Here is a 24977-nt window from a genome sequence, read left to right as displayed (position 1 = left end):
CATTCCCTATCAAGTTGGAAACAGCTTGGGTATCCCCAGGTCCGAGCATAATGCCTGGCACAAAGCAGGTGTTCTGTAAGTCTTTTGCAAGATGAACGAGTGACTGGAAAACTTGAATCTGTTCAGCAGTCAGTCCAGCGCCACAAAATCCCAACGTCCCCATCACCGTACATTCTCTAGAGGCCCCTCCAGCATCCTCTGATTCACGCCTGTAAAATTCTGAACTGCGTGATGATGGAGAAATAGAACCCAAGACAGGCAAAGTGCTGGAAGGTCTAGACGCCAACTGCCGGTCCACTGCCTTATTTTCACCTTCCCCACCCAGCCCCACGCTGCAAGCTTGGTATGGCTCCTGTGCCCTCTGTAAGGGTGAGGTCCCTCCCCTCTCTGCCTTGGACCCATCTGAGGATTTGCTTCTCTCACGCAACTCCACTCAACAAGCATTTTTAAAAATCCAATGGCACGTGTTATGCCATGCCAGGCACTGTGGAGGAGAACAGAAATGATAAGATACGGCCCCTGATCTCAAGAGCCAAGATTATAGTAAGGGAAACTTTGCATTATTCTTTATTTATTCTACAAGCGTTTATTGAGCATAACGGGCTAAGTACTGTTCAAAGTGCTGGGGATTCAGTGTTAACCAAAGCAAAGAACTTCCCTTCTCTTATGATGCTGACATTCTAAAGGGCGAAGACAAAAAAAAATTCTTACAAACCAGCACATAATACATATTCAGATAAGTGCTATTAACATGAAATCAGGTCACAGAGAAGCTATTTTATCTGAGATCTCAATAACAAGACTTGAGAACAGAGTTCAGGCCAGAGGGAAGAGCAAGTTCAATGTCTCCCAGGTGGGAACACAAACTTCAAGTGTTTGGTAATACTACCTGTCCATTCACACTGTGCCCTTTACAGCTTCCTTTTGGGAGGAGACATGGGGTTGGGTGGAAGACAATCTACCTTTGGGAGGCTACAGCATCCTATGTGGGCTCAAAATTTGACTAGATTTGTTTGATTACTTTGGAGGAGGTAAAGCTCACGTCTTCCACCTTAGAGCTATTTTTGGATTGAGCAGCGAAAAATCCATGAGATCCACAGACAAGCACTCAAGAACCACAGAAGGTTGCAGATGGCAGGTGACTTTGGGAAGTGACACTAGGGCTGCCCCTGCAGTATAGAAAGAATCTGGGATGAGGGTTAGGAGTAGGTGGCCTTTGCCTCCAGGCAGGTGATGTTTCTGCTAAAGCAAGTGACTCCTTGATCTATTCAGGACGGAAGGCATTTTCCAAATTCCATCCAGGAAAACATGATATTCTATGTGGCTCCCAGTTTGTAAGAAGCAAGAAGCAACAGAAATAAACTGCATGGATGAGCAAAAAACAGGAAGAATTGGTGCTTAATACAAACCCACAGAGGCAGGCTCTTTCACATCAAGATGGGGATCCAACTGGCTCACTAAAGTCAAAGGTAGCAGGTGAGCACAAGGGAGGTTGCATTTTGATGTGCATTTGTTTGAGCCATCTCCCCAAAATTATCTCACATCAGAGACTCTGTGCAAACTTTCAGCCATCCTGAATATAGGATTTTTATTGAATGGTATAAATAAAATATAATGCACATCAATGAATAAGTCATGTGGTTTCTCTGCAAGGGGGTATCATTAGTAAGACTTACACTGATAATATAATCATAACCCCTCCCTCTAAGGATTAAATTTTAAATGTATCCTTCCAGCAAAGCCATGGTGAATTGAAAAAGAAAGGAAGAAAAAGAAAAAAGGTAATATAATCACATCTCCTAAAACGAAATTTTAAAATCTCACTTGGGTTCTACAGCTCTCACTAACAGGCTTAATTAGACATTGCTTTAATTCTGCGTTTTTTATTGTCATGGGAGCTAATAGACTGGTGGGGGGTGGTTCCACCATTTATTCCTGAAGCCATAAACTGTGTGGTGATTTTTAGCTCAGACACAAGGAGGCAGCAGTGAGCCAACGAGGAGCATAAACAATGGTAACAGCTTGGAGCCGGGAAAGTTTGACTCCAGACACTGAGAAACCCGCTAGCTGTTTAAAATCATTTAAACCCAAACAGAAACACTTTATTTAAAAGACTTTAAAATTAAACAGTAGAAGAATTTACTGTTCTAGCATATGTTTTCTGCTCCCCGTTAGTACTTACTTTCCCTACTTCCCAGATGTCTTTATTTTTCTTACTGACGATTTTCTTTTTTTAAGATTTTAAGTAATCTCCACACCCAACGTGGGGCTCGAACTCACAAACCTGAGCTGGAACGTGGCCTGCTGTCCTACTGAGTGAGCCAGCCAGGTGCCCGGACAATTTTCTTTTTTAATCCATTTAGGAGTTGGAGGAGTTGGAGCATTTTAAAGCTCCAACATCTTTCTGTCTAGTCCAAGGTGAAGGCCGGGGTGCGGATCAATTTGGTCCCAGCCCACCAGCGCAGACAGCAAGCTTCTCGGCAGGGGGTGGCGGGAAGGCACAAGGTAACAAGGACCGCCTTTGGGCAGAACCCTGTGAGGACCACAGCTGACAACGCTGTTAGAGCAAATTGGCTTCCAAGGGCTCCTTTCCTTTAAATCCTCTTCCTCCCCAAAGAGGAAGATTGGTCTCCTCCCTGCCTCTCTGGAAACGGACTGGGCACCGCAGGCCGGGCATTCTGTGAACAAAGGTACCACACCCAATCCATCCTTCACCTACCGGCGAGGGTACAGATACTCCTGGAAGCAAAGGAGGGGGGTGTTGGCTGGGGGCAGGCTGGTCCGCCCCAGGGCGGGAGGAGGTATTGGGACTGACACCCTGGCCCGGGAGGGTCTGGGCTCCCCGCCACCCCACCTCCCGCCCCGTGGCCTCAGAAGTTCCCTCAAGGAGCACCCGGGGCCGTCCCCGTTGCTGCACCTCACAAGAGGCTTTTGTTAGGCGGTCAGGCCTGGTTTTATTTCTAAGCTCGCCGGGGGATGCCCTCCTGGCTCCGGGCTTTCCCCTCGCACAGTTGTGGCTTCAGCGGGCCCAAGGCCTGGCCCGAAGGTGCTGCGCTTCCCCTGCCCGCGTCTGCCCCGACAAGTGGCAAAAGGGATGCAGCTGTCAAGGGGGTGCTGGGGCAGGTGGCACCTGGGCCGAGGTTCCTCCTCCCGCCTGCGCTCCCAGATCCCCGCTCCGCCCCGCCCAGCCCTGAAGCTGCGGGCCTTCCCTCGTCCCCCCACCCCCACCCCCGCCCCCCGCCGCGGGCTCCAGCTTGGGCCTTTCTGGAACTCAACCGCTGAATCCCGGGGTGGGCAGCCATACGGCGGCGCAAAGCGTCCAACTCCAAAGCCTGCTCTCCTTTCTGGGCGATTTCCATCCATTCTGCCTCTCTGGAAAAAATCGAGGCGTAATTTTACATTTCTGATTTTTTTGAGCCTGGCTGAACACAGCTGCAAGCCTCCCTCGGTGGGTCTTTAAATCCGCTCAGAAGCAGAGATTGCCTATGGGGAACAGGCAGCTGGGGGGTTTTGTTTGTTTTTACTTTCTACCCTCCTGCGTTGTTTCGCCTTTCCCCAATTGTTATTTCATCATGTCTGAAAAGGAAAGAATGAGGACAGCTCTGCAGCTCTGACCAAAGTCAGGGTCATTGCCATGCTGGAAAGCAGGGCTCACACAGCCGGTTTTTCTCTTCTGTTCTTAAAACTAGGCTTCAATTCTTGCTCCCACTATTGTAGTCTCCTTTGCTAAAAGAGTATTAGGTGCCTAATCTGTCCTTGGATGCCTATTTCCTGAGGAGCAGGCTGAAGGGCTTCCTAGTGGCCCAGCCCAGTGGCCTGCATCCCACTACCCTCCTCTCCCCAGCAGGCTGTGGTTTTTCCTCGTTTTCAGAAGCCTGATGCTATCAGGCCCAAGAATTGGCCAGGGAAGGGCTCACTACAGACAGGACCTCTCAGAAAAAATGGTCAGATAAGTCCATGCTGCATATGATACTCTGAAAAGCAAATTGTCAAGAGAGCGGGAGCAAACTGGTTGCTCTTTAACACTTTGTCCTCTGATTTGCATTTTCTCCTTAATCCATTTAGCCTCCAAACACCCACCCTGTTCTCGGCTCTCTGGCTCTCTGGCTCTCTGGCTCTCTGGCTCTCTGGCTCTCTGGCTCTCTGGCTCTCTGGCTCTCTGGCTCTCTGGCTCTCTGGCTCTCTGGCTCTCTGCCCATCCTGGTTCACAAAGGGAGGGAGACACATCCCGTGCCCAGAGGACCCCACCTGGGTGGGATACAGTTCAGGGATGGGTGGGGGCCACAGAGCCCAGAGCTTCGGCCAGCCCCACCAGCCCAGGTCCCAGAAGGTTCTCAGGAGGAGGAGATGCCTGAGGCAAGTCTGAAAGGACCAGTTGGCCAAGCAGAAAACATGGGGAAGGCCATGAAATAAAAAGGGGGTCCTTCTGTCATTGAGCTTCTCTACATGTCCTGTTCCCCCCATTCTAAACACTGCATAGGTCGTACACTTAGTTCTCACAACACAGTGGGGCAAGTGCTCTAATGGCTCCATGCAAAGCCAAGGTCCCTGAGGCACAGATGATGGAGTGATTCTTCAAGGTCACACACACGTCATGAGCAGGGCAGTCAGAATTTGAACTGAGGCCGTCTGGCTCCAGAGTCCTTGCTCTAATCCCCAATTATCTTTCAGTTTGGGTAACTCCAGAAGTATGAGGTGACTGGAACAGAGTGGCAGGAACTGGGTGGAAAGGTAGGCAGAAGCCACAGGATGCCAAGGAGCCCACATTTTATACTGAAGATGGGGAGAGGCTTGGAAACAATGGAGTGTCGTTATCAGATCTAGGTTTTAGAGACATCTGTGCTTCTGGAAGGATTGGTGAGGCGAATAGGGCAGCAGCCAGGTGGCTGTGAGCCATCTAATGGACGACTGAGGCGGGTCAAGCCAGGTGGAGAAGGTGGATATTTCTGAGCGCTACTGAGGAGACAAGGCCTGATACTCCGCACCCAGTTTAGGGGATGGGATGTGGGGGGTCTCTGCTCAGGTATGCTGGGGACACGGCAATGATAAGATCAGGCTTGGAAGGTGGGGGAGGAGCCAGTCAGGGGTCTGTGGAGATTCCATGCGGACAGAAGGACCCTAATTAGGTCAGTGGCAGGAGGAACGGAGAAGAGGAGACAAGTGCCAGAGATCATTTTAAAGCAGGCATTCTTAGCCTGGAAAGAATTCAAGGGGTTTATAAACTTGTAGGGGAGAAATATTTTCTATTTATTTTCATTTTTACCTTTCTCTTACTAAAATGCACCCTATTCTGTGATGATTAATATAAAAACACTACTGTAGCAACTTTAGCAATATTTATGGCTTTGTCACCCATAGAAATCACAGATTTTTCACATCACATTTCACGGAGTATCTGTGAGTATCATTTGTGTTCATCACTACTTTAAAATGATGGTAATTAGACTTGACATTGGATCTGAGTATTTAATACTATATTAGTGCATTATTACAATTTAGGGACACCCAGGCACCCCTAAAAAGCATTATTCTTGAAGCTATCCTAAGTCTTCACCATGCTGCCAAGAGGTTTAATGATTCAAAAAAATAATAATAATACTAGGGGCACCTGGGTGGCTCAGTGGGTTAAGCCGCTGCCTTCGGCTCAGGTCATGATCTCGGAGTCCTGGAATGGAGCCCCGCATCGGGCTCTCTGCTCTCTCGGGGAGCCTGCTTCCTCCTCTCTCTCTGCCTGCCTCTCTGCCTGCTTGTGATCTCTCTGTCAAATTAAAAAAAAAAAAAAGTTTAAAAAATAATAATAATAATAATAATAATAATAAGTTACGAGCACCTGACCAAGGGACACCTGGGTGGCTCAGTTAGTTAAGCGTCTGCCTTTGGCTCATGTCTTGATCCCAGGGTCCTGGGATTGAGCCCCACATTAGGCTCCCTTCTTACTGGGGAGCCTGCTTCTCCCTCTCCCTCTGCCTGCCAATCCCCTTGCTTGTGCTCTCTCTCTCTCTCTTTCTGTCAAATAAATCAATAAAATCTTAAAAAAGAAAAAAAAAACCTGGCTGAAAGGTAAGATAAATTATGCTTGTTAGTGGCTGGTGATGAGGAGTGAGGGGGAAGGAGGAAAACAAGGAGCCTAAGAGACTACCTGGATGATTGACGGCAGCACCTTCCACCATGGAGTACACAGAGGGAGGAGAGGTTTGGGGAGGATGGGGAGCAGGATCTTCATTTGTGAAAATGGCAGGTACAAGAAGCAGTTGGAGCTTCCTAGTGGAAAGCTGGAAATGTGGGTACAAAGTTCAGGAGCAACCATAGGAATGGAAATCTCGTTGCAGAGTCAACAGCAGAGACTTGTCATGGAATCGACAGGCATATCCAGGAAGAGCCTGTGAGATGGGAAGACAAGAGGTTGGAGCCTGGGGGACACTGGTAGGTACTTAAGGGAACCTGGGAAGGAGGGGGGTTGACAAACGGAGATCAAGCAGTCAGAGGGCAAGGAGGTGAACCAGGAGAACTGGCCATCCCATGGGGCCAGTACAGAAAGGATGCAGGGGACTGTGCTGAAGACATTGGCAGAGGCAGCACAGATGCTCCATGAGATGAGGACCAATCAGAGGCCAGAGGCTGGCCCTGGCGACCCTAGTGGGTGGTTCTCAAAAGCTGTGAGGAACCAGACCTCAGTAAGTAAGGAAAGAGGAAGCAAAGGCCATATGTAGGAGCTTCTCTTTCAAACCACTTAATGGAGAGAGGACAAGAGTCAGGAAGCTTCTAAAACAGAGGAAGGCAGGGAGTGGGTGGGCAGAGCATGAGCATGCTTGTGGTGTGACAGGGAAGAGCCAGTGAATAGCCATCCAAAGGTGGGGACATCAGCAGGAAGAAAGAGCTGCTGGACAAGGTGAGGTCAGAGGCTGGAGCCCAGCAGGGCACACGTGGAAGGAACGAGTGGAGCCATCTGTTCCTCTTGCAGGACAGAAGATGTTAAGTATAAAAGAACACGCAGCTCAGTCTGGACGAAGTGAGAAAGGAGAGAAAATGCATCCCCTCATTCTGGTTTCCTCCTGGGAGAGGTGGGTCCAGGGCTCATGGGCCTGAAATGCATGCAGTTTGGGAGGAAGTTCTGTTTAAGAAAAAACACACAATTGGAGTGCCTGGGTGGCTCAGTGGGTTAAAGCCTCTGCCTTCGGCCCAGGTCATGATCCTGGGGTCCTGGGATTGAGCCCCGCATCGGGCTCTTTGCTTGGTGGGGAGCCTGCTTCCCTTCCTCTCTCTCTGCCTGCCTCTCTGCCTGCTTGTGATCTCTGTCTGTCAAATAAATAAATGGATAAAATCTTAAAAAAAAAAAGAAAAAACACACAATTTACAAAATCAAAATTAGGGACAAAATGGATATTATTTAGAATGAGAAAAGGAGTCACACAAATTACACCACAAACTATACAATTCAGAAAATAATATGATTTCTATTCATTGACTGGCATGCCTCTCCAATACTTTATTTGCCCCTACATCTATGGCCATAAATTCTGATCATCTCTAAAATGGAGAAAATTTTATAATATTTTCTAAAGAAATCATAGAATAAGAATGCAATACTTCTCATGTGCTTGGTGGAAATTTACTTTTTATTTTTAAAATTTTTTTAAAGATCTTCTTTATTTAACAGAGAGAGAGATCACAAGTAAGCAGAGAGGCAGGCAGAGAGAGAGGGGGAAGCAGGCTCAATCCCAGGACCCTAAAACCATGACCTGAGCCGAAGGCAGAGGCTTAACCCACGAGCCACCCAGGCACCCCAAGAAATTGATTTTTTAATATTGATGGGTGGGATGCATAAAGCTCGAAACCTCAACACAGACCACTTGGTGTTTGTAGAATTGCCATGGGCTTCTGGTCTGCAAATGCAGGAATTATAGTTTGCTTGAATGTGATTCCCATTAAAAAAGGGGAAAAAATGGGCGCCTGGGTGGCTCAGTGGGTTAAGCCGCTGCCTTCGGCTCAGGTCATGATCTCAGGGTCCTGGGATCGAGTCCCGCATCGGGCTCTCTGCTCAGCAGGGAGCCTGCTTCCCTTCCTCTCTCTCTGCCTGCCTCTCTGCCTACTTGTGATCTCTGTCTGTCAAATAAATAAATAAAATCTTAAAAAAAAAAGGGGGGGGAATGTACAATGAGTGTCTTAGCTTAGGCCATTATAACAAAATACCCTAAACAAGGTGGCTTAAATAACAGACATTTACTTATTCCAGCTCCAGAAGCCAAGAAGTCTGAGATCGGGTGCCAGCTGGGGCAGGTTCTGGTGAGAGCCCGCTTCCTGGCTTATAGAGACTGTCTTCTCGCTCTGTGCTCACAGGACAAGGAGAAAAACAAGCTCTCTGCTCTCTTCTTATAAGGCCACTAACTCCATCATAAGGACCCCATCCTCATGACCTCATGACCTCATCTAAACCAAATTACCTCCTGAAGGCCCCATCTCCAAATACCATCCCATTGTGTTTTAGAGTGTCAATGCCTACATGGGGGGGTGGGCACAAACGTTCAGTCCATCAGAATGCATTAATAATTATTAACATTGCATTATCTGGCATGTTCCCAATAGGGAAGAATTCTTGTTTTGACTATGCCCTGAGAACCAAATCCTTTACTTATAATTTTATACATCAGAGAATTATACGAACTTACCAACTTTCCAGAAGACCGATTTCTGGCTCTGCACATTTCAAACCATTTTCTCCTCAACCCCTATGCACCTGCTGTCAGCCTGTGTGGGACACATTCCCTTTACTATGTCCCTCCCTGTCCCTACGGCACAGTGGGTGGGATGAGGCCTGGGAGCTGCCTCTACCCCGGGGTGGCCGGCAGTAACCGACATTGATACGAAAGTGGCCCAAACACGTAGATGTTCCCCCACTAAACTCCAACTAAATGTGTCTCCAACTCAACTCCGTTAGCTGAATCCCCAAATGCCCACAGCCACCTAATGCTACCTAACGCAGAGACATCTTAACCAGTGGGATTAAATTATCTTACTTTTATTTATATATGTGTGTGTGTGTGTGTGTGTGTGTGTGTGTGTGTGTGTGTGTGTATCTTACGTTTGCAAACTTGACGTGTGTGTGTGTGTATCTTACGTTTGCAAACTTGACAAAAACGCCACAGGAACACCTCATTAGGACCTCTCTCAGGGCCTGGAAGTGGGTGACTGTGCCAAACAAGGAGCTTTCCCTTCCAGGTGATTTGATCTCTGCCTGGGGGGCACAGGCTGTGAAGGGGAGGGTGGGAGCCATGATGAGACAGCTTACTGGGGGGAATGTTACTTGTGTATTAAGTCATTGAATCCTCTTAATGATGCTATGATGTTGGTACTATGAAAAATCTGCATTTTACAGATAGGGAAACTGAGTCATAGAGACATTAGGCAACGTGCCTGGGGTCACACATATAGTAAGTGCCAGACCTGGGATTTGAACCCAGGCAGTCTGGCTCATACTTGTACCTAGGACAGGAAGCAGCCTCTCCACAGCATAGCTCACAACCTCCATGGCCCCTTAGGACACTGCAGTCCCATCTATAATTTTCTGACAGCATATATTTTACTTCTTTGCCTATTTTCTGTCCCTTGCTACTGAAATATAAACTCTCTGCGAGCAGAACTGTTTATTTTGCTCACTGCTGTCTCCCTGCACTTGGAATGATACTTGGCCCACAGTAGGCATATAATAAACATTTTATTTATTTATTTTATAATAAATTTAGTATTCTCCTAAACCTTTTTTTAAGATTTTATGTATTTATTTGAGACAGAGGGAACATGGTAGGGGAGGGGCGGGACAGAGGGAGAGGGAGAAGCAGACTCTCCTCTGAGCTGGCAGCCTGATGTGGGGCTCATTCCCAGGACCCCAGGATCATGACCTGAGCTGAAGTCAGATGCTCATGTAACAGACTGAGCCACCCTGATGCCCCATTTTTCTAAACTGTTTGAGTTAAAGTACTCTAGCTGGAAGAATATAAATAAGTAATATCTTTGGAAAACTGCAAAAGAAAGTGAAAATTAGAGAAAGTGCATACCAAAAAAGCAGGGGGGGGGGATTTTGTCTGAAATGAAATCCAGGAGAAAATGAAATTTATTATGTATTTTGAATATACATAATACATTCACTATGGCTCTGTTCTAAGTGTCTGTGATTCATGTTCTCCTGTCCCATGTCTCTCAGATCAGGTTGGTTATACAGGGAACCAACAGGGGTGATCAGATCATCTTGAAACTCAGATGATCTTGAGTGCCCAGTTGAGGTTTGAAATTCAAAATTTTTACTAACTCCTGGTGGCGTGAGTATGTATTATGTGATTTTCTCCATTAATATTCAGGGCCCAAAGAAAACGGATAAATGGATCCAAAATTGAGTCTTTGATGACTGGCTGTGCCATTAAGTCAAAGGAGGAAAGAGATTGTATCTGATGATGACAATATCCTGAAAACCAAGAGGGCTGAAGGCCATTAGCTGGGGAGACCAAAGGCCAGATGCCTTGGTAACACTGAAGATGGGGGGTGCCTGTTAAGCATCTAACTGTTGGTTTTGGCTCAGGTCATGATCTCAGGATCCTGGAATGGAGTCCCGTATCAGGCCTCTTTCTCAGTGGGGAATCTGCTTCATGATTCTCTCTCTCTCTCTCACTTTGCCCCTCTCCCTTCTCCCTTTCTCTAAAATAAATAATTTTTTAAAAAGACTAAAGATGGGAGGAATGGCGGTGTAGGGGAGGAAGGTATAGGGCTGAGGTCAGAGTGGAATTTCCAAGTTCAAGATGTCAGAGGTGAAACAGTTCTAGGTGATGACAAGGTCCTGTAACAGGATAGGAGATATTGATGACAGGTGAGTACAGCTCTCAGATGACTCATAGGATATGAGAAAATTTGATAGGATGTGGGTCAGGCACGGAGCTATAAGTTCATCGGCTTGAACCATGATTTGTAAACTGTAAAGCCAGCCTTAAATATCACCTTCTCCAATACTCCACTTTTTTTAAAAAAGATTTTATTTATTTATTTGACACAGATCACAAGTAGGCAGAGAGGCAGGCAGAGAGAGAGAGGAGGAAACAGGCTCCCCGCTGAGCAGAGAGCCCGATATGGGGCTCGATCTCAGGACCCCAGGATCATGACCTGAGCCAAAAGCAGAGGCTTTAATCCGCTGAGCCACGCAGGCGTCCACTTTTGACTGACAATACTTTATCTGTAATAATTCTAAAATAATGACCCTCCCCAAATTAACAAACCAGGCTCCTAGCATCATCTCAATTCAGTAGGCTTATAAAGTCGGGGCAGTTTTGCTTGTTGAAGGATTAATTCTGTTCACTTGCAGATAAACACACAAGAAAGAAATGTTCCTTCACAGCTCCAGATTAAGTCCCTTTTAAGATGATACTGAAGAACCCATATTTTATTCGGTGTTACACACATCATAAAAGACTTGCGGTCTCCAGAAGTTCATATTCCAAGGTGACAAGCCCCTCAGTCAATGCATAAATATGATGCTAAACAGTGGGAGGATGGACAAAAGCACTTATATCTTCCAGACACCCTGTCCATGAAGTGCTCCAATTACCAATACACCCAGCTGATTTTCAGAGAAACAAAGAACTTTACCAGATATTCACCAGGAGCTTTTAACATAGATAATAGAAGCTTGAAATTGGATGTAATGTCCAGTGAGGAGTAAGATTTCAACTTCTTTCAATGTCAGGTGCAGCTGGGGATAGGCAAAGAAATGTTTTGTTTGGTTTTGCAGAATTTTTTCATTCAGTACTTAGCCTGAAACCTTAAAGAGTGGTATCAGAAATCCCAGATCAGCAGTAGCCAGCCAGGAAATTGATTTTACTTTAAGGGTATTCATAATAACAGAACCAATCTGTATGTTCATTAAATTCACCTGAAATGATAAGTCTCACAGAAGTCTTTCGAAGTGGAGGTTTTGCAAAAAGGCTTTCAACCCTGCACATTTTCTAACCAGGGAGTAACTAGGCAATTTCTCCTCTCCCTGCTCTGGAGGAAAGATCGACAGGCACCTGGGTAATGTAGACGTTAGAAGTGAAGGAATCCATGCGCCAAATCTTGCATGTGAAGTAATTTTTAGAGATTTTATGGAGCTAGGGAAACAATTTTGCCCTTTCCATTTTTCCCCTACTGAGTTTTCCATATCTCCAAGACAGATGGAGCACATGTAACAAAACCAACCAAATGCAGAGAATGCAATCTGGGATATTAAAAATAAAATCTTTTCCAAATCTTCACAGGCTCCTTTAAAAACACTTCTACCCAAGTGCTAAAGCAGCTAACAGAGGTGTCTAAAAATGGAAAGAGGTGCCCCAAGAGTTCTTTTTTTCAAAACCAGTCAGCATTAATATTTACTTCTCAGAAAGGGTTCTATAAACAATCAGCAAATATGACCAAATTTAGTCATATGTGGATTGAAGATGATTATATCCCAGAGAGCTCTCCATTAAGAATCTTTAAATATAAAAATGTTGAATCTAATCCTGAAATAAGGCAAACGGGCAAATGCAATCAACACCTGGGTAAAATGTTAGTATTTCAATGGGCTTCAAATAAACACTCAGTACCATTATATTACTCAAAGAAACCAGTAAAGAGAATATGGTGAGGTAGATTTTGACATTGTATTGTTTGCCGTTTTACGAACTATAAACTCTTTATTATGGACATGCTGTAGCTTATATTTTACATTTTCATAGCATTTAAATTTTATATTTCTGTGATATTTAAATGTAGGAACCTATCAATCATGGCTCCTGGGTTTTTTAATTTTCTATGTAAAACTAATTTATTCTGAACTGCATGTAATTTCAGATTTTCTAAGAGTAGATTAACGTCACAAAATTTTTGTGTTCAAATATCACTATTCCTTTGCCATCATCCAAAGAATACATCAATATTCAATTAAATGTAAATAAAATTAATTTTTTTCTCCTTTTTTCCACTGGGGCATATAAGTAAATTGTTTGAAATGTATTACTGATGGAAATTAAATGTAAATTACTTATTTCTCAGTTTCTGGAACCTCTGTGCACTGGGAACTTATCTAGGTGCTGGCAATGGACAAAGCGAACAAGGCCCAGTCAGGCTAAAGGGGGGTGGGGGGGGTAATGTATGGGCAAAGCCCCATAAATAAGCAAATGAATGAATAAGACCATTTCAGATAGTGATGAGTACTGTAAAGGAAAGGAAATCTGCTAATGGTATAGAGGGTGCTGAGAGGGGGTGAGGGGCAGGGAGCAGGGTGGTTGGGAAATTGGAGGCAGTGGTGTTTAGATCACTGGAGGGGAAGAAGTCAGCAATGCAAAGAGCTGGGGGCCCTGGGGTTGGGGGAGGGGGAGGCAAAGGGAACAGTGAGTTCAGGGAGGAGCTCGGTGTGTTCATGCAACAGAAGTGTGGCCGGTGTGGCTGGGCTTGGCGGGGAGAGTAGTAGGAGATAAGATCCAGGTGTTAGAGCCAACTTTTGTAGTAAAGATTTGGAGTTTATTCTTTTTTTTTTTTTCAATCAAGCTTTTAATGAAAAGATCATAAAATAACAGTTTCTCATCACTGTACATTAAGACTGCACGCTTCTGAATGGAGAGATCAGTCGTCGGTGAATTGCTTTTCTATGACACTTGAGGGCTGCATACTGCAGCTCTGACCTGTTCTAAGAGTGAGAAGAAGCCATGGGAACTGACTGCATTCTTTTAAAGATAAGTCTGTCTCCTGCAAGGCAAATGGATGGGACGGGGCAAGAATGGAAACAGGGAGACCAGCTGGACGGATGTGGGACACTAGGAGAGCCACGATGGTGACCCCAAGTGGGCTGCTGGCAGTGGCCTTAGTGGGGATGATGAGAAGTGTTCAAATTCAAAACATATTTTAGAGATACAACCTAAAGGACTTGCTGGTAGTTAACTGCATTTTCCCAAGCTAAGTTCTCTCTCTTGAGCTACATTTCCAAAGCTTTTCTGAAACAATTTTAGGTCCACGCTCCTTTTGCCTCACCTCCCTACTCATAGTATATATGCATATGAGTAGGCCTTTGGGCCTCAGGAAAATGTCCCCCCAACTCCCCCCCCCCCTTTTTTTTAAAGATTTTATTTATTTATTTGACAGACAGAGATCACAAGCAGGCAGAAAGTTGGGGTGGGGGGGGGAGCAGGCTCCCTGCTGAGCAGAGAGCCCAATGCAGGGCTCTATCCCAGGACCCTGAGATCATGACCTGAGCTGAAGGCAGAGGCTTAACCCACTGAGCCACCCCGGCGTTCCCTGCCCCCAACCCTCTTAAATCACAGTTGGTCCAAATGGCTTATCCAGCTTTCCTTTGAATGTACCAAGTGCATTTCAGCTGCTTTTCTGTCTGCATATCCCAGAAATGACTCTCCAGACAGCTGTTCCTAGCTCCTGTCCCCTTACCATTCATAACCTCCTACAGACTCCTAGAGAAATTCACACACAGTCATTTCATATTTGTGCATGACTTCTCACATCCCCAAGAGTTCTCCCCACTCTGGGGGTTGTCCTAGAAGCTGCAGCAGCCCCAGTAACATTATCACGGTCCCCCTCAATGCTGGGGTCTTCACAAGCCTCAGTCATTTCACAGAGGACAGAAACCTACGAAGTGACATTTCACAGTTGGGAAAACTGGGATGTAGACAAGTTTGCATATCAAGAAACAATACCTAGCTAGGTTTTCAGTCAGGTGAAGCTCCACTGGGCTCTTAACCTCTTGCTTCTCCAAGAACTGCCTCCCCAAGAACTTAGGTAAGCATCATAGAACATGACTGAGTGGCTCAGTCAGCTGAGCATTGGACTCTTGGTTTGGGTTTAGATCATGATCTCAGGGTCATGGGGTCTAGGCCTGTGTCAGCCTCTGTGCTCCGCAGGGTGTCTGCTTGTCACTCACCCTCTGCTTGCTCACTGAATGAATGAGTGAATGAATGTGTGAATGAATGAATTAAATCTTAAAAAAAAAAAATACAGCTCTGGAACCAGATTGCCTAAAATCGAATCTGAGTGTCACCACATTTTAGTGGCCTGACTTTGGATGAGACACTTAACCTCTCTCTCTGTGCCTCTGTTTGTTCATACATGAAGAAGACAAGATAATACTTGCCTCAGGAGGTGGGGAGTAAGGGAGCTACTGTGCACAGAGTGCTTAGAATGTGCCCTTGGCAAAGAATAAGTGCTTTGTAAGTGTTAGCTCTCACCCTCATCATTCTCTTGTCCCACCCACCGAGGTGTCACCCTCCTCTCTTATTTGTGCAATAGAAATTCAGCACTATGATTATGGAGCCGTTACCCAGCCCCCTAGGAAGGTGCGCAGCAGGTGGATGTGGTTAGGGGAGAGGACAGTGGGGTCATTAGAGAAAAGCTCGGTGGGGCAAAGTGATGAGGTGAGCTCAGAGATACTAGAGAGACACTTAAGAAGTTGTGATTAATTTACTCTGAATAATGCATTGATGTGAAGACATTTTTAAAGCATTCTTCAGATTAAGTTACCTACCATTCCGAGTTTCATCTCACTGAGCAGGAAGTGTGTGGAGTGGACAGGGGCAGGCTGTCTTTTGCAGTAACTCAGAGCTGAGCTTCTGCATCTCAACTTCTTGCCTTCCCTTTCCTGTTTCATTGGAGATTTGGGGATGTTGGCAGTCAAAGTAAACCAGATTTATCTGTGGTCACAACACATTTCAGCAGCTTAGGATGATAAAGTTTACTTCGTGTTCATGCTACAAGTCCCCTATGGAAGGGACAAGTAGGTTTTACTTACTGAGGAACCAGACTGGCAGAGGCCCCATCTCAATGGGCTTACTTGATCATAGGGGCAGGGGGAGAAGGAGCATGACAAACCACACGTTGGCTCTTGAAGCTTCCACCTGGATATGATCCATCATATTGCTCAGATTTCTTTTGCCAAAGCTAGTCATATGGCCATGCCTGGGCTTAAAAGGGAGAACTTGTATAATTTTTCTAAAGGAAGTGCCCCCAAATACTTGGGGACAAATTACCACAAGGAGTTAACTGAAAGTTAACAGAAAAAAAACTCTCTAAAAGTTACATCTTAAACAATTAAGGGGTTATTTTCTTACACAACAAGAAGTTTGGAGGTAGGTCAAGGCTCAAATTGATAAATCCAGTAGCTCAAAGATGTTTTTAGGGACCCACTTTATTGCCATCTTTCTACTTTCCCATCCTTAGGAAATCAGCAATATATCTCTTCATGGTCACAAAATGGCTGCAGCAGTGCCAGCCACCACATGCAGAAAAGTAACATCCAGTGAAGAATGGAAGTGTTTCCTTCCACTAGTTGTATAGCATTGAGAAAATCTTTCCCAGAAACCCCAGCTTACCTTGGGTCCTGTCAGTCAGAATTAAATCACAAGACCATGACTCATCCCATCATGAGCAAAAGGAAAGACCACTTCCTGGGATAAGAAGTGGCCTATTTTCCCTTTGCACAAACAACTCTGATTTCTCTAAGGAATATGCCACTGAACATAAGAAATCAGGAAAACGTAACCCAGTTTTACCAATTATGGTAAGCTCCTTTATTCAGGGTGTAAGTAAAGAAGAACAATTCCTTTATGAAAAGCCAACATTAGTGCTTACATAATAATTATTCACAGTTAAATAACTATGGGCAAATAAAGCAAGCAAAACAGGCATCTCACAGGGAAGGATCATTTACCTAAGGGACAGGGAAATAAGAAACTACTTTGGATTGATATTACATCCATCTCAAAAGAGTTGACCAAAAGAATTCACCACTCCCTTCTTTGTGGCCACCCTGGACTACAGCTTAAATGTTCTTTCTTCATCATTCACCCACACATTTCATTGCCTTTATCTGTGTACCTGTCTCCAACTGCAAGACGATAAGCTCTTTGAAAGATGTGGCCTATTCCATTTGTTTATTGTTGTGCATGCTAAAAAGAATAAAGGGTGCATCATTTGATTGCCCACTGTGTACCAGAGCCCATTCTAAATTCTAAATGAATTGATTCTTGTAATTCAACTGTCCCATGCTTAATACATAAAGAGTTGTAGGGTAAAAAGGTTAAGTCATTTGACCAAATGTATACAACTATTAACTGATAGAGTTGAATTTCAAATGAAAGTAGCCTACTTGGGTTATGTGTGGCACGTTTGCCCCCAAAATGGATGAACCCAATATGTTTTAATACACAATATGAAGGTGTCAGAGAACAGGAGTGAAGGACAAGTGACATTGTCTTTTATTTACATGTAGAATTTGAAATTAAGTATGATAGACTTAAATTCTCTGAGGGTGGAGAGCATGTATGTTTCTCTTGCTCAGTATGGAGTCTCTATCTCCTAGTATACTTCCTGGCACACAGTAGGTCCTCATGTGTTCCTGGAAGTGGGGGAGGGAGGATGGGAGGGACCGTGGGGGAAGGAAAAAAGGGGAGGAGGGAGGAAGAGGGAACAAATGAATAAACACAGTTAATGTCTTTCTCTTGCTCCTTAGATTTTCTACCTTTTCCTGTTTATTTCTATGGATAATTTGGTGTCTAAAATCTGTATCTTACCTAAGGTAGAAGGAAGTATTAGTTTCTCTAAGTATCAAGGGTTCTCAAAGAGAAGAGTTTAAATGTAACATTGTTACAGAGTAGGGAGGCCTCTCTGCAGGTCTATAATTTATTTGGCTTTTGAAACAATGTGTCTTATTTAAAGTAGATTTTTCTCTCAAATGGAAACATTTTTTAGGAATTTGGACTTGTGCTTTTTCTTCTGTGTGCAGCTTGAAATGTCAATACCATGCATGGACATATTGATTTATTTTTTTTTTTAATCAATGCAAGGCCATAGACAAATGAACAGCAATAATTAAAGAAATGGCCACTGTCAGTAGATAGAAATATTACTCTAGCAGTCCCTCCACCAGCAGCACATTTCAGGAGATAAATAATAGGTTGGGACCACTAAAAACACCATGTTTCGTCTTTATTTTAACACCAGCATCATTGGGGGCTGCTTCCATAGAATGTTCCAGTCATACAGATTTAATACATTAGATCTAATTTTAGACCACATAAACCCCCACTCTAGTTTCAATCAACAAAGTAAAATCCTGATGAAACTGAATCATTACACTGTTGTCACAAGTGAATTTTAACTGTTCTTATTCGTAAAGGGTATCCAAGTTTCTACTGTTGACTTTGTTGTTCTGATTCTTATCCAGAGAGCTAATTTTAAAAGCGTGTCTATGATCTAACCTTGAACTAGAGCTTCATGAGTCCCCAAATATCCCAATTTTCCCCAATATTCCATTTTTTTCTTTGTTCTTTATTCTCAGATGATTTTCAGATTTCATTCAAATTTCTTTGAGTTATTAGGGATTTTTTTCAGATGTCTCACCCAATTTCAATATATCAATGAACTCACTGATTTCCCTCTGCCATCTGTCTTTCTCTCCTAGGTTCTGTCCCTTGGTTGATGGCACCATCATTCACTCTGTGATCCAAACCAACATTTAGCCACTTTTGATGGCTCTTGTTTTCCCACTTACATCCAGTTAGTTGACAAGTCTTTTCATTCAACCTCTATCTAGACCCATCCTTTCCTTTTCACTCCACACCCTAAGTCAGTTCCTCATCAGCCTCACCCAGAATATTGCAGCAACCCCCCACCCCCAACAACTAGCTTCCACTGTGTATCTCTTATTCCCCCAACCCATCTTTTATATTTCCACTCAGTTATTTTCTAACAAAGAGATACATCATGTTTCTTTCCTGCTCAGAAACCTACAATGGTTCACTATTGCCAATTTTTAAAAAGTCCAAACTCTTTAATAACATTCAAGACTTGGGGCATCTGGGTGGCTCAGTCAGTTAAGCATCTGCCTTCAGGTCAGGTTGTGATCCCAGACTCCTGGGATTGAGCCCTGCGCTGGGCTCCCTGGGCTGAGAACCTGCTTCTCCCTCTGCCTTCCACTTCCCTTGCTTGTGCTATCTCTCTCTTCTGTCAAATAAATAAATAAAATCTTGAAAAAAAAATCTTAAAAAAAATTTTTCAAGACTCATCTTCAATTATTCCCAGCCTGCCTTAGCAGTCCCGTTTCCCATCATTACCTGCACATATATGTGTACTCCTCAGATTTATGTGATACTCCTCAGTTCTATCTACCTGGCAAAATCCAAATTACCCTTCCAGGCCTAGTTCAAATACCCTCCTTGGTATCCAGGCAGAGTTAGTCAGTCATTCTCTGCTCTCATATCCTTTTGTTTCTAATCTTATTGTGCCCCTATCTTAGGTCAGGTTCCCGGATGCAGACCCTGAGGAGAGGATTTGTAAGAAAGTCTTTTCTTTTCTTTTCTTTTCTTTTCTTTTCTTTCTTCTTTCCTTCCCCCTTCCTTCCTTCTTTTCTAAGATTTTATTTATTTGACAGAGAGCACAAGCAGGGGGAGCAGCAGGCAGAGGGAGATGCGGCTCCCCAGTGAACAGGGAGCCTGATTCAGGGCTCCAACCCAGGACCCTGGGATCATGACTTGAGCCCAAGGCAGGTGCTTAACCAACTGAGCCACCCAGGTGCCCCACCCGGGAAAACGTTTCCTTAAGGAAATACTCTCAGAAGAGATTGGCGAGTGCAGGAGAAAAGGAGACAGGCAAGAGAAAGGGATTGAGCAAGGGTGGCTTTAGATAAAAGTCGCAGAGGGAGTGGCTCAGCCTCATTCAGTAGAGAAAGCCCAGACATTAATTTATGTCCTGCTCTATGGCAAGGGGGCTGGGCCTTCCTGCCCCCAAACCAAGCAGTCAGTAGCAAGGAACTCAACTCTCAAGCACTTCCTGCTCCCTGAATATGTTCGCAATACTCAAGGACAGCCACTCAAGGCATCAAAGGTGCAAGCCATTGGAAGCAAAAGTATGTCAGAGGTGAATGGAGGAGAATGGGAATGGTAAAAAGGGATCCCCAGGCATTTGGGAGGAGTCAGACAGTGTCAGCTATGCTCTTCCGCATAGTCTGCCTTGTTTCCACCTCTACACCTCCATCCCGGAACAGTGAGTTACTTGGGAGGGAAGACCCCTTCTTAGTCGTCCTTATGTCCCAACGGCAGGGAAGATATTACTTCACACCCAGAAAGTGCTTAATTAACGTTTATTGGTCTGAACTGAATACTCATTTTGTAGGTCTTTTACAACATTTTGCTACTACTAATCATATTGCTGAGATTCCCCCCCCCCCCTTGCTGGTTTTAGCTCACTAATAAAAGATAGGGCTTCTGGGGTTTCAAAACCTAAGGTTCAACTTTTCACCTTGTACTTTTCTCCCCAGGGCAACAATTTGCTCAGCATATCTCTTCCTAAATTCCAAGACAGGCTGCTTGCTCTGCTCGGTCAAGACTGCCAACCCAAGAAACATTTTCGAAAGATCACAGTCAACATCATTGCCAAAAGAAGAAGTTCTTGGCACACAAAAGACCTGGTTCAATATGAGATGCCAGATGGTGATTTCAACTTCAGCTAAATTCCTGCTGAAAAAAGTGTTTGAACTGCAGATGAGAAAAGCTTCTATGACAAATTTCCAAGCGTTAGAAGCTTCAGAGGGAGATGGCAAGTGTTGATACACCCCCCCACCCAAGCACATGCACACACCACAGACTTACTACCTGCAGCTGGTAATTAAGATTCCCACAAAGATGCCTCTGCTTTTTAAGAAGACTGAGCCCTGACTTGATTTTTACGAATATCAAAGTGTATTTACTGAGCCCATTGAAAGTAAATCCTAGTTGATTACATGTAGTGTTTTTCAAAGCATCTGCTTTCATTAGCATCTGCTGTTTTTTTTTTTTTTTTAGTATCTGGAGGTAGTTCTTATTCCTCTCTACCAATAACTTCATTATTAAGCCAATTAATAATAAGCATGTCTTCCCTCCCTAACTAACTTTCTTTCTTTCTCTCCCTAACTAATTTCAGATTACAGGGAATATACATGAAGTATAAATTGATGGGGCTCTGCCTGGACACTCTTGGGTCCCTGACTCCCTTTTTCCTTCCAGGAGCCTGAAAGCCCAGCTCCCCTGATTCCAGAGCTCCAGTCAAGATTTAGCTGAGTTTGGGACTTTGCCTGAAAGTGTGTGCCCTGGGCTGGTTCCTTCTCTTCTACTTTCCCTGTCTTGCTCCTCCCTCCCTATCCTTCTTCTCCCCTGAACTCCCTTACAGAACGAATGAACATTTCTTTAACAACATTCTTGCACCCAAATCCTCATCTCAGGGTCTGCTTCTGGGGAAATGGCTTAAAATTCTGTGCAATGGGAAAATTCAAGGCATTTCATGCTGATATAGAGAAAGGACATGTTTCTGGGGCAAGAAATGTATGCATACCTACTTTATCAATCAAAATTTAGAAGGAAATAGTGGATACACTCAAATTAGATATTTGGAGAATAGTTAATCAAAGGACTGGTTATGAAGGGGTGGGCTGGGGGAGAAACAAGGAGAGTGCCTGCCTGGAAACTGGTAACAGGGGGTGCCATTACCAACCCTAGGCTCCACTGGAAAGTGGAGAACTGGTGATGGAGTTGCATGGAGAGGGCTGTGGGACAGAAGTTGTGATTTTAAGGGATGCCGCCAGCCTAAGGGACCCTACACGGAGCAAGCCGGCCAAATACCCCAATCTCATGCTCCTTCATTCCTCCTGTCTTTTACCAGTGATCCCATCAGCTGAACCTAATGGGAAGCCAGGTGCAAAACAGCCCCATCACACAGCACATCTAAGCTGGCCTCTAAGGACATAGGGCAGATGAAGAAGGGCAGAGAGGGCATCCAGAAGGACAAACAGAAGCTATCCAGTGTACCTACCTATTTTTTCTCTCTCTCTCTCCCATCTGTCATACACACACACATACACACACACAGTTCTTCCTGTTCTTGATTTTGACTTGTGACTAGACACACATAAATAGACCCTGATTTTTCTGTCTGCTGATCTTGTTTCTTTCTATCTTATTTATACTTCAGAGGACCCAGAGATAAGGCTGAATGATGTTACTCATCATATAGACTATCAATAATCAAGAATCAGACAAAATACATTTTTTATTAAAGTCTGAGTATAGTATCTGGGCATTTCAACAGTGGACCCCAAACCCCAGCCTCTAAGATGGCAATTTTGGTAGACTGAAATGTGACTCACAGAGCTTGCTACCATAAAATTTATCATCTCTTTGACCTCACCATTTTGGTGTAATGAGCTCTAATTTCTATCCCTAGAGAACTGTACCCATTTTCTCCCAATTGAAAACAAAATACAAATCAAAGATTTATGTTGTTTTTTGTAATGATGTGTCTAATTGCTTTCTCACCAACCCAGGTGCAAAGATGCCCTCATTATTCGGCTTACTCCCAGATGTCCTCATTATTGGAAGCAATGCTCTCTTTCCATGGGTCTCATTTTCTGTGTTTGAAATGGTCATTTTTCCCACAAGCAGCTCTGGCTTGGTTCAGAATATAAAGCTCCACGAAATGTGCAGAATGAAGACAAAGGGTCACTCAGTTATTTGAAGGTCTTTGAGATTAATCATAGAAAACAACATCCTGATGCTCGGGAGGCTGGCAGGAGCCAATGTGGGGCAGATGAAGGGTAGATGATGGAGAAGCACCACTTCCCATATCCCTGGGGGACAGGCCATGCTCAGCAGTGCCTTCTGAGCCTCTAGCTCTCTCTCTCTGCTGGGTGCCTTGCAGACTCAGATATGGCTGAGCAGAAATCAGGTAGGTTGTGGTGCACCCATTAGCAGATGGCCTACAGGGCTGTCATTTCTAAGTATTAAAATAATATATATTGGGCTATTTTCTTCTGAAACTTTATTTTTAAGATACTTTTGGGGGGGGGTCCAAAGGTTTTAGAGGGTAGTGATTTAAAAAAAAAAAAGTCTCTAAACACCAGGCTTTCTTTTGAGGCAACTGTTCACATTACCCAGGCAAACTAACCACAGAAGGGGGTGGGAGGGGGGCTGAGCTTGCCTGGGCATCTGATGTGGTCACTGTGAGATTATGTGGAGCAAGGCACCCAACCATCCAGAACCCAAGTTCCTAGTAACAAGAAGGAATGAGATGAGATGAAATTAGAATCCTCTTCTTGTCCTAACATTGCACTGTGAGCTACAGTAACCACTGGCCACATATGGCCGGTCTAAACTGAGATGTGCGGCTGGTGCCCCAAATCATCAGATTGCTAAGACTCAGTACAAATGCAAACGTCAGGCATATCATTAAAATTTTTTATATCGATTATGTGTGGAAGTGATAACAATTTGAGGTATCCTGGGCTAAATAGAATATAAAATTTTACTAATTTACTATTTAAATTGTGGCTACTAGATTATAGAATTATACATGTGTTTTATATTACATTTCTATGGGACAGAATGGTTTTATAAATTTATTTATTTATTGAACTATTTAAAAATATATGTTTCTGGATTACCATTTCATCTGGATGCACCTCAAATTCTAGAAAACTTTCAGTAGTCTTGCTTGGGAAAAAATGTTATATCATTTTTCCATGCAAAGGTCTTTTTAGAACAAGAGGTAAAAATTTCATGTCATGCTGGCTAAGTGTTGAAGAGAGTGTGAGGGGAAGGAACGACACTCGAGTGAAGCTCGAGTTGTCAGTCTTTAATTTCTAGAACAGTAGAACATTTCCAGATTGCAGAGACATGAAAATAGATACTACCCAATGTAAAGAGCAACCTTCCTCCCCTGCCACGCACACGCATATAACATCTCTTCCCCACGTGAGTGCCAAATATTTGGAAAGCACCTAAATACTCAGTTCATGAGCTCCAGAAGGCACATGTTCAATAACCACTTCCTGCTGTGTGTTAACTGCTGGGTCAAATAAAGAACAGTAGACAGAGAAACAGAGAGAGGGTATTACAATATGACTTCGGACTGATGATCGGGGCAGAAAGAGTAGCACAGGGAAGATTCAGAGGCACATGAGAGCAGAGAGGAAGGAGGGTGTGTTGTTGGGGGACACTGAGCAAACATCCATCTGCAGGGATCAAGTAGGGCCTTGCCTATCGGGAAGGAGATCTAGGACGTGACATGACAGATGCTGGGCTGAATCATCTAATGGAAGTCATGTTTTAGGGGAGTCATCCCTCTCTTTCCTGTCATGCTATATGTGTGTGTCCCCCAACTGGAGGACCTAATTAGAATCCAGTGCTACCTAGGGGTGCCTCAGTGGCTCAGTTGGTTAAACATCTGCCTTTGGCTCAGGTCATTGTCTAGCTAAGGTCATGATCCCAAGGTCCTGGGATTGAGGTCTTGGTCAGGCTCCCTGCTCAGTAGGGAGTCTGCCTCTCCCTCTGCCCCTCTCCCTGCTTGTGCTTTCTCTCTCTCTCTCTCTCTCTCTCTAATAAATAAAATTTAAAGAAGAAGAAGAAGAAGAGGAGGAGGAGGAGGAGGAAGAGGAGGAGGAGGAGGAGGAGGAAGAATCCAGTGCTACCTAACATTATTCCCTACTCTCTCCTCTGTATGTTTTTTGCTTCCCTGAGGGAGAATGACACAGTCAAGGGCAAGAGCCAAGGTTGATGTTTCTTTTGAATATCTCATGATTTCCAGGACAGTTGTAGGCACAAAGTAGGTAATTCAATGCTTACTTTAAAAGTAATAATAATCGGGGCGCCTGGGTGGCTCAGTGGGTTAAGCCGCTGCCTTCGGCTCAGGTCATGATCCCCGGTCCTGGGTTCGAGTCCCGCATCGGGCTTTCTGCTCAGCAGGGAGCCTGCTTCCTCCTCTCTCTGTGCCTGCCTCTCTGCTTACTTGTGATTTCTCTCTGTCAAATAAATAAATAAAATCTTTAAAAAAAAAGTAATAATAATGAATTAAATTGTGCTAAATCCCCGTGTCCTCTTCTTTCATATATTTCATGAGGGAAAATAGGGAATCCTAATTCTTAATGAGGTTTCTTCAGGGACAAAAGTGTAAAT

General features: G+C 44.3%; 1 protein-coding gene and 1 long non-coding RNA gene across 2 annotated transcripts in view; one reads left to right on the top strand and one right to left on the bottom strand.

Annotated features, from left to right (window-relative positions):
• ABHD12B (abhydrolase domain containing 12B) overlaps positions 1–24977 on the bottom strand; it is a 62589-nt gene that overhangs the window by 34016 nt on the left and 3596 nt on the right. The window contains exon 2 of the mRNA XM_047737956.1: positions 11640–11731. The gene's annotated coding sequence lies outside the window, so the exon portion shown is untranslated. The remainder of the gene's footprint in view (positions 1–11639; positions 11732–24977) is intronic.
• LOC125104983 (uncharacterized) lies at positions 5999–20777 on the top strand. The gene is made up of 3 exons (XR_007128775.1): positions 5999–6423; positions 10353–10514; positions 20315–20777. It is a non-coding gene; the product is annotated as an uncharacterized LOC125104983 (long non-coding RNA).

The sequence above is a fragment of the Lutra lutra genome, chromosome 7 (assembly GCF_902655055.1).
Source record: "Lutra lutra chromosome 7, mLutLut1.2, whole genome shotgun sequence".
Taxonomy (NCBI): Eukaryota; Metazoa; Chordata; class Mammalia; order Carnivora; family Mustelidae; genus Lutra; species Lutra lutra.
Note: the sequence above shows the minus strand (reverse complement) of the source record. Positions and strands in the feature narration are given on the sequence as shown.